This window comes from Bufo gargarizans, chromosome 2 (assembly GCF_014858855.1).
Source record: "Bufo gargarizans isolate SCDJY-AF-19 chromosome 2, ASM1485885v1, whole genome shotgun sequence".
Classification (NCBI taxonomy): Eukaryota; Metazoa; Chordata; class Amphibia; order Anura; family Bufonidae; genus Bufo; species Bufo gargarizans.
Genome location: NC_058081.1, coordinates 9,923,595 through 9,939,755, shown reverse-complemented (window position 1 = coordinate 9,939,755; position 16,161 = coordinate 9,923,595).

Here is a 16,161-nt window from a genome sequence, read left to right as displayed (position 1 = left end):
TTTCACAGCCATCATAGAGCCACAATGCAGTCCCTGTGAGAGAGGGGCAGTGCTCTCCTAATGACTACTTACACTTAAGAATTATTAGGTTACAGCTCTGGCTCCTGATGAGACATTGTATTAGGTGTAGAAACGCGTTGAGCTGCAATCATGTGCTGAAGTGTAGCCTTTTAAAGTAAATAGGGCATGTTGTTACATTATAGGTACATGTCATTGAGATGACTGTTGTAGCGATCCACCAGCTGCATGAATAGCAGTGTGAGGGGTGAATCGCTGTTTGCTCTCATTACTAATAAGACAGTGGAGGGCACGTTATGTATAGTAACAGCATCTGAAATAGTTTCTATATTATTGTGGTCTTGGTATATTTGAGCTCACACTAGAATAAGCTGAGCTGCTTATCTCCAGTTACCAGAACCATCACACGACTGCTGACTCCATACGCTTGGTGAAAACAAAATAAAATAGCATTTCCAGTTGAAAGTAAATTTACGAGTCACAGCATTCAGTGTGTATTAATCAAAGGGTTTCTCATTTACCTTTTCCTACCTTGATATAGTATTAAATACTTTTTGTTTTGGTCCTTTTTAGCATTTTCCCTCTTTTTGTGATTAATTTATTGAATATTTCCTGCTGAGATTTTTTTATTTCCTTATTCCTCAGACTGTATATGATGGGGTTGATGAATGGAGTAAATACAGTATACAGCAGAGATAGGAGTTTACTACTATTCAGGGTTTGTCCTTCTTTTGGGAAAACGTAAACACTCAGTAGAGTAACAAAGAATATGATGACTACAGTGAGGTGGGAGCTACAGGTGGAGAAGGCTTTCTGTCTACTGATTCTGGACTGAAACCGCAAGATGGTGACAATAATATTAGTATAAGATATGATAATTATTGTTATTGGGCACATGAGTGCAGGAAAGCTCAGTATATAGTTCACTAACTCCATAGTATACACCCCAGAACAGGCAATTTTCATTAAGGGAACTTGATCACAGTAAAAATGGTCAATGACATTTGGTCCACAAAACGTCAGCTTTGATGTAAATATTGTTGCAATAAATGCCAAAAAGAAACTTAACACCCAACACATGGCGGCCAATGTCACACAGCGTTTTTTTGTCATGATAGAAGAATAGAGGAGGGGATTACAGATGGCCACATATCTGTCATAAGACATCACCGTGAGAAGAAGACATTCAGATGTTTCTGTAGTACTAAAAACATAAAATTGTGTCATGCAACTAATAACGGTAATGGTCGCCCCATTATTCAGTAAGATGTGGAGCATGCTGGGGACAATATTTGCAGTTAAGAAGATATCAGTAACAGACAGCTGTGAGATGAAGAAGTACATTGGGGCATGGAGGTTCTTGCTGGTGGACACCAGGGTGATGATCAGGAGATTCCCACATATTGTCCCACAATATATCATCAGGATAAGACAGATTAAGTAAATTCTTAAATAACGGCTGCTTTGAAATCCTACAATGAAAAACTCAGTGACCGTAGTCATGTTCTTCTCCTGCATAAATAACAATAAAAGTGTTAGGAATTAGTTGTCTGATTATCGACCAGAACAAGTAAATCATTTAATGCATTTGTCATGATATTTTATAGGAGTAAACATTAAAGGGGTTGTCCCATTGTAAGCACATCCTCTATACATGGGGTAGGTGATAAGCACCGTATCTTCAAGGGTCCAAACTATCTCAGAAATAGAGGTCTTGGGTTCTCCGATTGAATGGAGTGATGGTCACTCCACTAAACTGTGGGACTGCCAGAGACAGCTAAGTAAAAGAGCTTGGTTGTCTATGACAGCCCCATATATTGTGATAATGTAGAAACCATCATTATATTCAAGGAACACTGGGCCTGCATTATTGTCATCGCTGATGACCACAGTAGTTAGACCCCAACCAACCAGACACATCTTGTGGATATGTTGTAAGGGTTTGTAATGGGACAATGTGGTCCTCAGCTGTATTAATGTGCCTTTTTTTTTTTAAAGCAAAAAATAAACTAAAATAAAATGAATTACCCACCTTATCCACTTCCACATGCAGAGAAAGACACTCCTCTCTTACTTTGAAAGAAACTTTGAAAGAAAATAAGTAAGAGGCACACTCTGATTTGGGTCAATATATTAATTTATTTGTATATATAGTGAATGTTAGATGTATTAAAATAATGTTCAATAAGGTATCGTGTTGGGGGATTGAGTTAACTGTCCTTTTTGATGGACTGAAATAATGGATGTAGAGATGAGTGGGTTATTATTAAGTGGTCACCAGCTGGTATTCAGAATGTTATAGAAATAAAATGTATATGAATATATATAAATATAAAATGATGCGCTAGAAAAATGAAGACGGTAAAAAAATAAGTAAGGTAGTTGTCCTTATGAGTAGAATCGTCTTTTAATGAAATAATAATCTCAGAATAATAAGTTTTGCTCCTTATATAGGGTAGTCTTATTCTTTTATGATGATATTCTCTAGATAGGAGGTAAATAAATAAATAAATATTGCATCTTGTGACTCCATTTATATGATCCGTGCTATTAAGTGGAGTGTACGTAATGCACCTTAATGTAATAGATCAGTTAAGTTTCATAGAGCCGCAAGCATGTACATTAATATATTGTAGCAATAAAATGATGTGATGCTTCTCATGCAGGTGCTGTGGGAGGAAGGGGTGCTCTGTGCCTGAGTGCGGCGTCCCGCACTTTCTCTGGCTACAGAGGTCACTTACCCTTCACCCGGCGCTGCTGTCTTCAGTCCTCTGGCGGTGATCTGTTCTCCCTGGGCGGCTGTCTTGGATCCAGGAGTCGGTGGTGTGACTCGTGTTGCTAGGGATGCCGGGAGGTGTGGTTCGCGCGTCTGTAGGGTGACGTAGGCTGTCACGTGATCGTGGTCTTTCCCGGCTTGAATTGAATGGTCCCGGCTTATTCTGGGTAATCCTCTAGCTCCGTTACGAGTGACACTCCTCTCTTGATACTGAAGGACCTGTGTGATGACATCACCTTGCGCTCCCAGCATGATCGCTGGGAGCACATGATGACGTCATCACATTTGGGATGCAGGTCCTACGGCAGGTCCTTCAGCATTAGGAGAGGAGGGACTGCCTCTATGTGTGAAAGTGGATGAGGCAATTTTTTTTTACCCTCTTAACGGCCACAGTGATATATTGTTGTGGATGCAGTGTGACATCCAGTATACTTTTATATTATCCAGTATATTTTAACATTTCACTGGTCCCAGTCCCCACAGTAGTTCCACCATCAGCTGCATAACAACCACCCAGCCCTGTCTCCTTATTGTCTCTAGGAGCAGAGGCTGCAGTTAACAGTCGCAACCATGCCTACAAAGAATATGTCTTTTCTTGGTTCTGAAACTATAGGAGGCGGATTCTGAGCTGCCGCTATCACAAGTAGTGATGAGCGGGAGGTACCATATTCGATTTCGCGATATTTCGCGAATATTCGTGTTATATTCGTCGAATATTCGTAATTATTCCAATTATCGCGAATAATATGTGATTTAATTAATCACGTATTGCGATTTTTTCTTTTGATAGTATAAGGCAACGTTCCTATGCTAATTGACTATGGCTAGGCTAATATGTGTATTTTACGAAATTTCGTAATATTGCTCTAACTTCGTCTTTTAGAATATTCGTTATATTGCTCTAACTTCGTCTTTTAGAACATTACGAATATTCTAAAAGACGAAGTTAGAGCAATATTAACAATATACGTAAAAAGTTGAAATCGCAATGCGATTAATATAACTCGAAGTAATCGCATGGCGATTTCAACTTAGCACTGCTATATTCCATATTAGGCTAGAATTAACGAATATGGAATATAGCAGTGTTAAGTTGAAATCGCACTCCGATTAATTCAAGTTATAATAATCGAATTGTGATTTCAACTTAGTACTGCTATATTCCATATTCGTTAATTCTAGCCTAATATGGAATATAGCAGCGCTAAGTTGAAATCGCCATGCGATTACTTCGAGTTATATTAATCGCATTGCGATTTCAACTTTTTACGTATATATTTTTAATATTGCTCTAACTTTGTCTTTTAGAATATTCGTAATATTCTAAAAGACGAAGTTAGAGCAATATAACGAATATTCTAAAAGACGAAGTTAGAGCAATATTACGAATATTCTAAAAGACGAAGTTAGAGCAATATTACGAATATTCTAAAAGACGAAGTTAGAGCAATATTACGAAATTTCGTAAAATACCCATATAGATTGTCATTTAGCTAATATAGAATATAGCAGTGCTAAGTTGAAATCGCAATCCGATTAATTCAAGGTATAATAATCGAATTGCGATTTCAACTTAACACTGCTATATATGAAATATAGCAGTTAAGTTGAAATCCCAATTCGATTATTATAACTTGAATTAATCAAATTGCGATTTCAACGTAATTCTCAAATCCGACAGTACATTCTAGTATATGGAGACGTTCCCATGGTGATGTGGACGCTCCATGAGCACGGAAGTCGGCAGAAGCGGCAACGGGCACTGACTGGAGCAGCTAAGAAGCCAGGAATCCAATGGACAGGTAAGAACAACTTTAGCGAAGTGGGAAAGAAAAAAATATAACAATAAAAAAATAATAATATGAATATTCGATTTCGCGAATATATAGAACTATATTCTAAATATTCGCGAAATCTCAAAATTGCGATATTCGAGAAAAAAATTTGCAATTCGAATATTCGCGCTCAACACTAATCACAAGTGGACTTTAAAAGTCTCTTCAAGAAAATCTCTTGTGGTTATGAACTTCTGGTCTTCGCTTCAGTGATTCGTTTTCATTCAGACTCATTGAGACTACTGTAACTGATAGTAAAATATTAAACTGAAGATTAGAAGATTGACTGAGGAATAATCTATTCTGACTGGGACTTAGGGCCTTACACACTGCATATGGTGAGTGTTCTGAAGATAGGGAACAGTGCTTGGAAGAGGAGACTCTTCCAGACTACTGGAGAAACCACAAGAAGACCACACCTTACCATCCCTTCCAGAGAGCAGCAACACATGGTGACACCTCAACTGTGTCCGGGGAAAAAAGCACATAGCATTGGGGCCACCCAAAACCTAGCCACTGCAATTGCTACAATGAAGGCTTCAGAGGAGATGCAGTAGAGGAGCATTGCCTTGGTGGCGTAGATGTGAAAACATCTGTTTGAGCAGATGAAGAGTAGAGCTGTCCCAAACTATTCGCCGGTGAACAGTTCCCGGCAAACATCGCTTGTTCCCCACGGCGGGCGAACATACAAACATATGCAATGTTCGGTCCGCCCCCTATTTGTCATCATTGAGCAAACCTTGACCCTGTACCTCACAGTCAGCAGACACATTCTATCCAATCAGCATACCCTCCCTCTCAGACCCTCCCACCTCCTATAAAAAAGCAAGGACAGCAGCCCTCCTAGATTCATTCTGAAGCTGCAGTGTTAGTTAGAGCAGCGAGAGTGCTGCTGCTGCTGATTTAATAGAGAAATCGATAGCTAGGCCAGTGTTCTGTGTCCTCTCCAGTCCTCAAAGACTCATCTGTCATAGTTTGGTCTGTCACTGTGAAGCGAGCGTAACCCTTACACTACCTGATCGATACAACATCATACCTGGTGTTTTAAAGCACGTTATTCCAAACAATTTAGGAATGTTAGGTGATTTATGCCCTTTATGGATTAAAACCCGACTCTGCGTCAACTACGTAATTTTCCATGGGAGTTTTGCCATGGATCCCCCTCCGGCATGCCACAGTCCAGGTGTTGGTCCCCTTGAAACAACTTTTCCATCACTATTGTGGCCAGAAAGAGTCCCTGTGGGTTTTAAAATTCACCTACCTATTGAAGTCTATGGCGGTTCGTCAGGTTCGCCCGTTTGCGAACATTTGTTGAAATCGCGTTCGTCGTCCGCGACAATTTTATGTTCGCGATGAAGAGGAGCACTGTTTGCTGCCTTCATGCAGGCTCAATCAAGTCATGTGATATCCAATGTCAGGACTGGCCTGGCTACCCACCAAGCCCTGTAGAGCAAGGGCAACCAGTGTCCAGCACACAGCCACTTTCTGCCTGCACACTGCACAGCAACATCACAAGTCATTACAGACAGTCAGTGTAGACTAATTAAATTAACCAAATAAGGCTGTTCTCATGCCACTGGCATGCTCTGCTCTAATCCTCTGTCAGAAGTTTCTTCAGATTTGAAAGAGAGATTAGCACGACATTCAGCACTAAGCTGCCTGTTAAAATGACAGACACCTCATTAGGACCCATGATAGATGACTATTACTATTTAAATTACATACCACACTACCAAACATACAGGAGAATACAGAACTTCATACTTCTTACATCCTCTGATATAGGTGTTCTCTTTTATCATCTTGTCCATTCAGACCAGACTGTCATTATGAAATCTTTCAGCCACATTCCATCTCTGAAGATTTTGACAAACAGACATTTTTGGTCCCTACTTTTCTATCATCATCCCCACTTTTTAACCCACCCATCCTGCCACCCCTCCATACTGTGCACGCTGTGCTCCCCAATACTATACTGCAGAAACAGATAGTCCCCTTGAAAATATCAGTACTCCACAGACCCCCAGTGCCTCCTTTAATAATTATGGATACACAGTGCATTCAAAAAAATTGTGCCCAGCAAATACTGCCCCTGACAATAAAAGTGCTGTAAACATTGTGTCCCCCCAAAATAATAGTTGTAAACTGATACTATGCCAGAGTGCCCACAGCAACAGTACTCCCACCAATAGTAAAAATCCTCTCGCAGAGCACCCTTAGTGGTAATAGTGCCCCTACAGTGCCCCAAATAGTTTCAATTGGTCCCCCATTAATAATAAAGCCCCAGATAATGCCCCCAGTAGTAAAAATTTCCAATAATAGAGACCTCAGTAGACCCATTTTCCCCATAGTCCCTCCACCCTCCATTGTGGCCCAACAATATGCTGTCAAAGAAACATAAAAACACAAATACTTGCCCTTCATACTGCTGTCAGTGATGCAGGTCTGTGATCCGATCTGTATCTTGCTTGGGCTTAAGCCTTGCAATGATGAGGTCATTGTGCCGTCTGTTCTGGCCTCTGATAGGCTACAGGCACTAGGGCTAAAGCCTATCAAATTGGCACAAGTAGAGTTTCTACACTTTTTTTTCCAACTTGCTTGAAAATTGGGCTTTATGGGGAAGGCTTAGATGTTTTGCACCAGAATTGCACCACAATTCTGGTATAAAATTCTGCCTCAAAGTAAGCCAACCAATAGTAGTTATAGAGGCAGTGTCTATCCCTGCGCCACATTTATCAACCACCCCGGACACCTCTGATATATCCAGTGCATGTCCAGACAGCCAGTCTAAACATACTCCATTGATAGGAGTAGTAAACCTGGGCCAATGTGTGTGTTTACAGCTCGCCATTCACTGATACGAGGTCAAACCTGCTAGTAACTCAATATCAGACAAAAAATGCAGGAAAGTGGTAAATATACGTTGGATGTCCAGTAAAGCATAAATTTGGATTAATTAAAATGTTTATTAGTAGAGAATTAATAGTTTTGAGTGAATATTCAAGGAAAATTTGATTTGCTGCAAAGCCAAATTTCCTTGTGCTTCGTGGTAACAAATCGATTTCCCCTAAAAAAATGTAAAAAAAAAATAAAAAATTAATTCATCAGTTTGAGCACAAAGAGCCGGCTGTAGCCATCTTGATTGAAGTTTTCGTGCAAAATCCCATGCGTCGTGACGGCAGATGTGGTGATGCCATCACGGGCCACGTGAGATTTCACACCAGATCTTCAATCATGAAGGCGGTAGCCAGCTCTTTGCAATTAAATGGATGAAGTAAGTACGATTTTATTTATTTTATTATACCCTTTAACCCCTTCCCGACATATGACATAATAGCACGTCATAGTGGGAAGTGACTTCCCACAATTTGACATACTAGTATGTCATGCTGATTGCCGGGCACGGGAGTGGTGTGCATCCAATCAGTACAGGAGCCAGGCAGTCACTGATAGCCGGGCCCCTGATGTATCCGCTGGCATTGCTGTAAATGCTGATGCCAACAAATTAACATCTTCTATGTCACGGTCATCACTGGTGAAGGTATTTGCAGTCAATCAGGGTTCCATCCTGTCCCTGCTCTGCAGTTCTGGGGACTCGATGGGTGAGAAGACAGCCTGATGCCTTGTAGAGACATCGGGACATGCCATCTATGGAAGCCTAGGAGATCCAACCCCAACTCATTGTTATACGCTAACAGGCAATGCATTACAATACAGATGTATATAATGCATTGTAGAGGGGATCATACCCTTAAAAGTTGAAGTCTCAGAGTGGACAAAATTTAAGTAAAACAAAGAAAAAAAAAAGTGATTTTATTAATAATAAAAAAGCCCCTTTCCGTTAAAGTTATAAAGAAAAAAAATAAAATAAATCCAATTATTAGGTAACACTGTGTCCATAACGGTCATCTCTATAAAAATATCACATAATCTACCCCATTAAACACCAAGATTTTTTTTTAAATGTGCAACACCAAGGGTTAAAAAAGTCATATGTACCCCATAATAGTACCAATAAAACCGTCACCTTATCCTGAAAAAAATTTGCCCCTGCAAAAGACATTTGGGCAAAAAATATCACAGTCAGAAGGAGACACTAAAATATGATTTTTTGGTTTTAAAAATGCTTTCATTGTCTTAAAGTGAAATAAATTTAAAAAGTATACATATTAAGTATTGCTGCATCCGTAACAATCTGCTCTATAAAAATTTCACCTACCCAGGTGAACGTCCGAAAAATAAAAACTGTGCCAAAACAACTAATACAGTTATTTTGAGCCAACAAAAATTATATGTACCACAAAATAGTATCAATAAAATTGTCACCTTATCCCGTAGTTTCCAAAATGGGGTAAATTTTTGGGAGATACTACTGTAGGGTCCATCTGGGGGGCTTCAAATGGGACATAGTGTCTAAAAGCCAGACCATAAAAATCTGCCTTGCAAAAACCATATGACACTCCGTTCCTTTGTTTCCCTGCTGTGCACCCATACAGCCGTTTACAACCACATGTGGGTTGTTTATGTATACTGTAGAATCAGGGTAATGGATTTTGAGTTTTGTTTGGCTGTTAACCCTTAATATGCTACAGAAAAAAATGGATTGAAATAAAAAATCAGTTTTAATCTCCATTTTCCTTTAATTCTTGAGGAATACTTCAAGGGTTAACAAAGTCTTTAAAATCAGTTTTGAATAACTTGAGGGGTGTAGTTTCTACAATGGGGTCATTTATGGGTGGTTTTCACTACATAAGCCCCACAAAGTGACTTTATAACTGAACTGGGCATTAAAAAGTGTTTTTGGAAATGTTCTTAAATAATTGCTTCAAAAATTCTAAGCCTTCTAACATTCAAAAAAATAATAATTAAAAATTTTCAAAATAATGTAATTTTCCCCCCCAAATTTCTGTAAAATGTAGATATTTTTCATAAATAAAGATGAAATATATCAACTCACTTTTACCACTATGATGAAGTACAATGTGCAACCATAAAACAATCTCAGAAGTAAAAGCGTTCCAAAGTTATTTCCACATAAATTGACACATGTCAGATTTACAAAAATGTTCTGGGCAGGAAGGTGAAAACAGGCCTGGGCTAGAAGGCGTTAATATTAAACTAAGATGCCATGATCAGCTATGAACGGGGCATCTGAGGGGCACAATGACGGGAAGCTGTGCAATCGCCGCTCCCTGTCATCTCACCCACTACTTACAAAGAAATGCGCTTCGAATGGCCAAACAGGGAGGAAGCGTCTAGCCTGAGCTCCTGCAATCTAAAGTCTATCTCAGACATCCTGACCCCTGCAAAGGCTACAGGACTTCATAAACCTTCCAGTCAGTCAAACACTGTCTACTGGATCATTTTGAGCCCTTTTGGAGACCTATCCGACCCTAGAAGCAGTTTTTTCATCTGCGGCCTAGACGGAGAGCGGATCCTCGGACTCTACTCCAGTCAAAATGTACTCAGCGCCTCGCGCCAAACCTCCTTCCATGACCATCTGCAGTAGGAATACTTCGATACGAGGAGGAATCCTTTGCCGGTAAGAAGATCTTACCCTTCCCGTCCCTCTAGCCCAAGCACCGCACGGTCCTCCGGGTCATATCAGACGCAAGGGTTAACAACCCAAACTAACAATCGCTACAACCCTCTAAAACCGCAGGGCAGAAAAAGACCCCCTCGGCCCCCTCCTTATCTAAGGATCGGGCAATACACCGATAGCAACGTTTTCCTACCTGGCTTGACCGGAAGACCATTACACCGCCAGAGAGATCGCAACACGGCCCGTGTGAACTTAGAGACGCGACACTGCAGTGGCTGGAGCAAGCACGCTTCCATTTAACTCTCCCTAAGAGCTTTATCGCAAAGGATACCTGAGAGACTCTGATTTAATCGATATATCAGACTTGTTCAAGACACTGCATCCTCAGAACTATTTCTGATTAAACAGTTCTTTATACCGATCGGCTGCAACAAAGTTCAGATCTTCACCCTCCTTTGCAGCCCCTCCCCCTCCCTCACCTTAATATTACAAGCTGGGACATTTAAAAGTAGGTTACCTACAATTTTTTTAGGACCTTCACAAGAAGATCTACCTCTATTTAAACGTTTTCTTAAAGGGCCAGTGATCCTTTTTTTTTTTTTTTTTTTAAGTAGTTAGCTACGCTAGGAAAACCTAAGAAGTTTATGCGTTCCTATCTACAAAGCTTCCTATAGCCCAGTTTTACATTTACCTTTAATTGGCCTTCTTAGAAGCCTCTACTCAGTCACCTATGGACTTTTATTCTTCCAACCAGTGAAGGCTCTGACATGTTATAACCAGTAATTCTACCTGCATGCTATAGACGCAGGTGATACTTCACTACATTGCGGTTTCAGATCAAAAGCATCTATGGTAAAAGTAGGAAGATACAGAGGCACTTGCCAAGAATATCAAGGCCAATCAAATTTTGCACTGTCACATTATAAGGCAAATCATTTCTACTGGGGGGCATTATGGTGGGCTTTATTACTCCCCCATGGTATGACCCCCTAGTAGCAGCACCGCCTCTCCCTGCTCGGCTATCCCTCTGCCCCTTCTCCAAATCCTTATTATGAAATCTTTCTCATTAGGATAAAACGCAACATCAGCTCCGTCGAGCCCCCGGCCAAAGTGTGGAAGTGGCGTCCGAGATCCCCAAGGGTCAAGTCAAGTAATTGTAAGTTTTCATGTGAAATATGTTTGTTATACACATATAGCCTACACTGTGCCCGACAATATACAGTATAGCGCTACACTGTGCCCCACAATGTACAGTATACCGCTACACTGTGTAGTCTGTTCTATAAGTACCATTGTTTTGTGGCGGCGGACAGAAAATAATCTGAAAGTGCCCCTCCCGAGACCAGGCTCTGGATCCGCCACTGACTGTCAGATGCACTAAACCCAGTATTAGAGGAACTGTCCAAGATTAAAAGAGACATGAGACAGATTGGCAGCAGAGTTGAAGCTCTTGAAACCACCCAAACAGCTCTCGCTAACTATATTAGACAAGCTTCTGACACCTTCTCAAAATATCAACAGCACAATAATTACCTTCACGACTACATAGAAGATCAAGATAATAGAGGCAGAAGAAATAATATCCGCTTCAGAGGAATTCCTGAAACTGTAGCCAATGAAGCAGTACCAAAGGCAGTTGAAGAAATATGCAAATCTCTGTTAGATAATAACATGCCGGATCCCATAATCATAGAAAGAGCACATAGAGCACTACGCCCCAAACCGAAACCTGGTGAGCCTCCAAGAGATGTTATCTGTAAATTCCTGAACTTTGCACAGAAAGAGACAATAATGAAAAAAGCAAGAGAAATGGAGCGTATTGAATACGAAGAATCAACAATCCTACTCTTTCAGGACTTAGCGCCAGCAACCCTAAACAAAAGTCGCATATTAAAACCTCTAATAGATTATTTAAGACACAAGAGAATTGCCTTTCGTTGGCTTTTCCCCTTCGGTATGCTAATAACATGGAGAGAAAAAAGATACACCATTAGAACACCAAAAGACCTGCCAGATGTCCTTGCTGCCTTAGAAATAGAGGACATAGACATCCCAGACTGGTCCATCGCTACAGATGTCCTCATCCCCTCAGAGATCCCACCTCCTATGACCTGGGAAACGGTGCTCTCAAGTTAAGCTCTGAAGAATAAGAAAAGGCAAGGGAAGATGACACCAAGACGTCTCATCACTGAAGATGACTGAAGTAGCTTTTGTCTGATGTTCTAGAGTATTATTTTTCCTCTTTAAGAGGATCTCCTAGAGAACTAGCTTTCTCCACCTCCCTCACACTGTGAAGGCGGAACGTTAGAGGCTTTGCTGTGGTTCTGCAGCATGGGCCCCCATCCTTTCCTTCCCTCCCTTATCCTCCCCTTCCCCCTCCCCTCTTCCCCTCCCCTCTCACCTCTCCTTCCGATCCTAGCTCCGATTCAAGGTATTGATGTAGTCAACGCTATCTGTTGTTTTGGGTTGGACGCCCATGCTGCACGCCCATGCTTGGACTAGCCCTCGTTGGTCATCTTCTGATGGCCTGCTTCACCTGTTATTAATACTATGCTTTGATTACAAGATTAGTATAGAAACTCTTTAAACATCACCTGTGTCATACATTTCATGTATGAACCAAAATTTGAAGTATAACATGGTATACTGTTGTATGTTTAGGTCTCTCTTATTACAGACCTTCATTTTGTTATATGTTCTTATTCATTTTCACTCTAAAGACACAACCTTTGTGGAACTGTTGTCAGTTACACTGTGTTTTGATAACCTTTGTTTTGTCTTTTACTCATTTAGATTGGTCCCATCTCCCTTTCACCTTCCTTCTCCTCCTTCATCAAAAGTACCACTATGTGAAGTTAGACATCTCAACATATTTTATGGGAACCTCCGGAACTTATCTCCAGTGAGTAAATCAGCAGCACAAGTCCACACACATAACCTTCCTCATGGCAGAACTTAAAATTGCCACCTATAATGTCAGAGGCTTCAAATCCCCAGTAAAGAGAAGCCAAATCATTAACAAACTTAACAAAGAAAAAGTCAATATAATACTTTTGCAAGAAACCCATTTCAAACATGAGAAAACACCAGAGCTATCTAGAACCAAATACAACCTTTGGTTTCACAGTACGTCAGCCTCCTCTAGTAAATCTGGCACCAGTATAGGGATTCATAGGAATACAGACTTCCTACATATAAATACCATGTCAGACACAGAAGGGAGAGTTATCATGGTGAAAGGCAGAATTAATTCCCAATTATATACTCTATTAAACATTTATGCCCCCAATACAGCCCCAAAAAAATGGTTTGACAAATTTTGGCTAGAATTTGAATCTTTCAGAGAGGGGTCAGTAATAGGAGCAGGTGATCTTAACCTTACTCTTAACCCGCGGGTTGACTCTTCAACAGGAAAATCAGCTGTCTCAAATAAAGCTTTAAATTCTATTAAAAGATCCTTACACAAAAGTTCTCTGGTGGATGTGTGGAGAGCACTTAATCTGAAAGAAAGAGATTTCACCCATTTTTCAGACCCTCATAACTCATACCAGAGACTGGATTATATATTTTTCCCCACTACTAATCTACACATGTGTTTAGAAGTTAAAATAGGCCCCCTTATACACTCAGACCATGCTCCAGTGTTTCTCACGTTTAAACCCCTCATTACATCTCCCAAATGTTTCAGTTGACATTTGAACAAGACACTGCTTAGCTCGACTGATATAAAATTGGCCATAAACAATAAATTAAAAGAATACTTTATATGTAATAACCAAGGAGAGACTTCCTCACAATTTGTGTGGGAAGCCCATAAAGCAGTAGTTAGGGGTGAATTTATTTCACACGCTTCCAATTTAAAAAAAGAAAGACAAAAAAACTGAAGATTTCTAAGCTAAAATGTTCACATAAACGCCTAAAAAAAAGAGATATACTAGACAAGCTTAATACAGCCAGAGAAGAATTGAAAACTCATCTTAATGCACAATCGGCTAAACTATATATGGCTATAAAGCAAAAGTTCTTTGCTCATGGCAATAGACCTACAAAATTCATGCTGGCTTTACTGCGCCAATGCAAACGTAAATCTAGAATCTCTACCATTAGGTCAAGTGGAAAACAACTTCTTAGGGATGACACTTCGATTGCTCAGGCTTTCCATGACTTCTACTCAAATCTCTACAACATTAATACGGCAGATTCAGAAGAGGTAAAAATTAAAAAAAATAATTACACCTACATCTTCCTTCTATTAGTATAGAACAGGCAAGCCGATTATGTGCACTAATATCGGAGAAAGAGGTCTTGGAAACCCTGAAATCAATTGCCAAAGGGAAGTCACCAGGTCCTGATGGCCTCCCAGCTTTATACTACACAACCTTCAAAGATATACTAGCTCCTCACATGGCCCAAGTCTTTAATACTGCATTAAAAAAAACTCCTTTCACTCCCCAAACTCATATTACACTAATCCCCAAACCACAAAAAGACCCAACTCTCTGCTCAAGCTATAGGCCTATCTCCTTATTAAATCTGGATCTTAAAATCTATGCCAGAATCCTGTCAGCTAGGATAAAACCCCTACTCCAAGATTTAATTCATCCAGATCAATCAGGATTCGTCCCAGGTAGGGAAGGGAAAGCTGGTACGTACAAAATTATCAATGCTATCGTTTTAGCCAAATGTCGGAAAACCCCCATTGTACTGCTCGGGACAGATGCAGAAAAAGCATTTGATAGAGTGGCCTGGCCCTTTATCATTAACACTTGCACTGTGAATGTTTACATGGTGCGTTCAATAAAAACATGGTAACATTTAATTCTTTGTGTGTTATTAGTTTAAGCAGACTGTGATTGTCTATTGTTGTGACTTAGATGAAGATCAGATCACATTTTATGACCAATTTGTGCAGAAATCCATATCATTCCAAAGGGTTCACATACTTTTTCTTGCAACTGTATATGATCTGTTCACATGTATAACTGCTTGAGAAAGGCTCTAGTGTTGAGCCAAAATGTTGCATATCCACACGGGTGAATAAAAGCATTTTTTCCTATCTATCTATTTTTAAATGTATATAATCCAGCAATTTTCACACTCGCCTCTAGATCAAATAATGGATCTTGATTTCATGCTCTCTACAGGTAACAGCTGTTTTCATTATCACCACAGGCAGAATTACAATGACGAGTAACACCTCTGTATAGATAACAAAGGATCCATCACTCAGAATAGGCAATATCCCAGCTTATCTGCTCCCTCCTGAACTCTGCACAGGTCACACAACATCCTTAGAAAACTCTCCCATAGAGGTCAATAGGGTCATCTCCTGTCCATTGTGTCTGTGGCCCATGTTGGTGCTCTGAGGAAGTCTTAACATGTTTTAAGTCTAGAGACCAGTGCAGGATTTTTTTATTTATTTTAAAATATAGTGATGTGGAAAATTAAGAAAAAAACACACCAAAAATTCTTTAAAATGTGATTAACATAAAAATGTGATTTAACCACATACTGTATGCAATCCAAACAAGGAATAACTTACTGTAGGCTCTGCAGCAACGGCAATGTTCCGCTAGGTATTATGGTCAGCACAAATGTGCACTAATACTTACTGAATACTCCATAAAAGTATGTGCCAAAAATTGTGCCAAATATTTCCAATAGATGATCTGCACCAGAAGTATATCCAAGAGATCTGCGCCTGAACGCTCTAGAGAATAAGTAATAGATGAGATGCGCCAACAGTATGAAGGTTCTGAGTAGAGATTTGTCCACAGATGTAAATATCACTCCCCCAGGTCGGGGTTTATAGGACAAACTCACCACTACTTGTGTAGATAGTTGGCCTCACACGCTGCGCGTCCTGTCGGCGTCCTGAGAGTAGTCCGCCTGCAGTGTGCAGAGGGCTCAGTACAGCTATTGGACTGGCTGCACCGCTTGGTTCCACAGAGGCTCGTATATCGGATGCCTTGTTGGTTTAGCGCTCACCG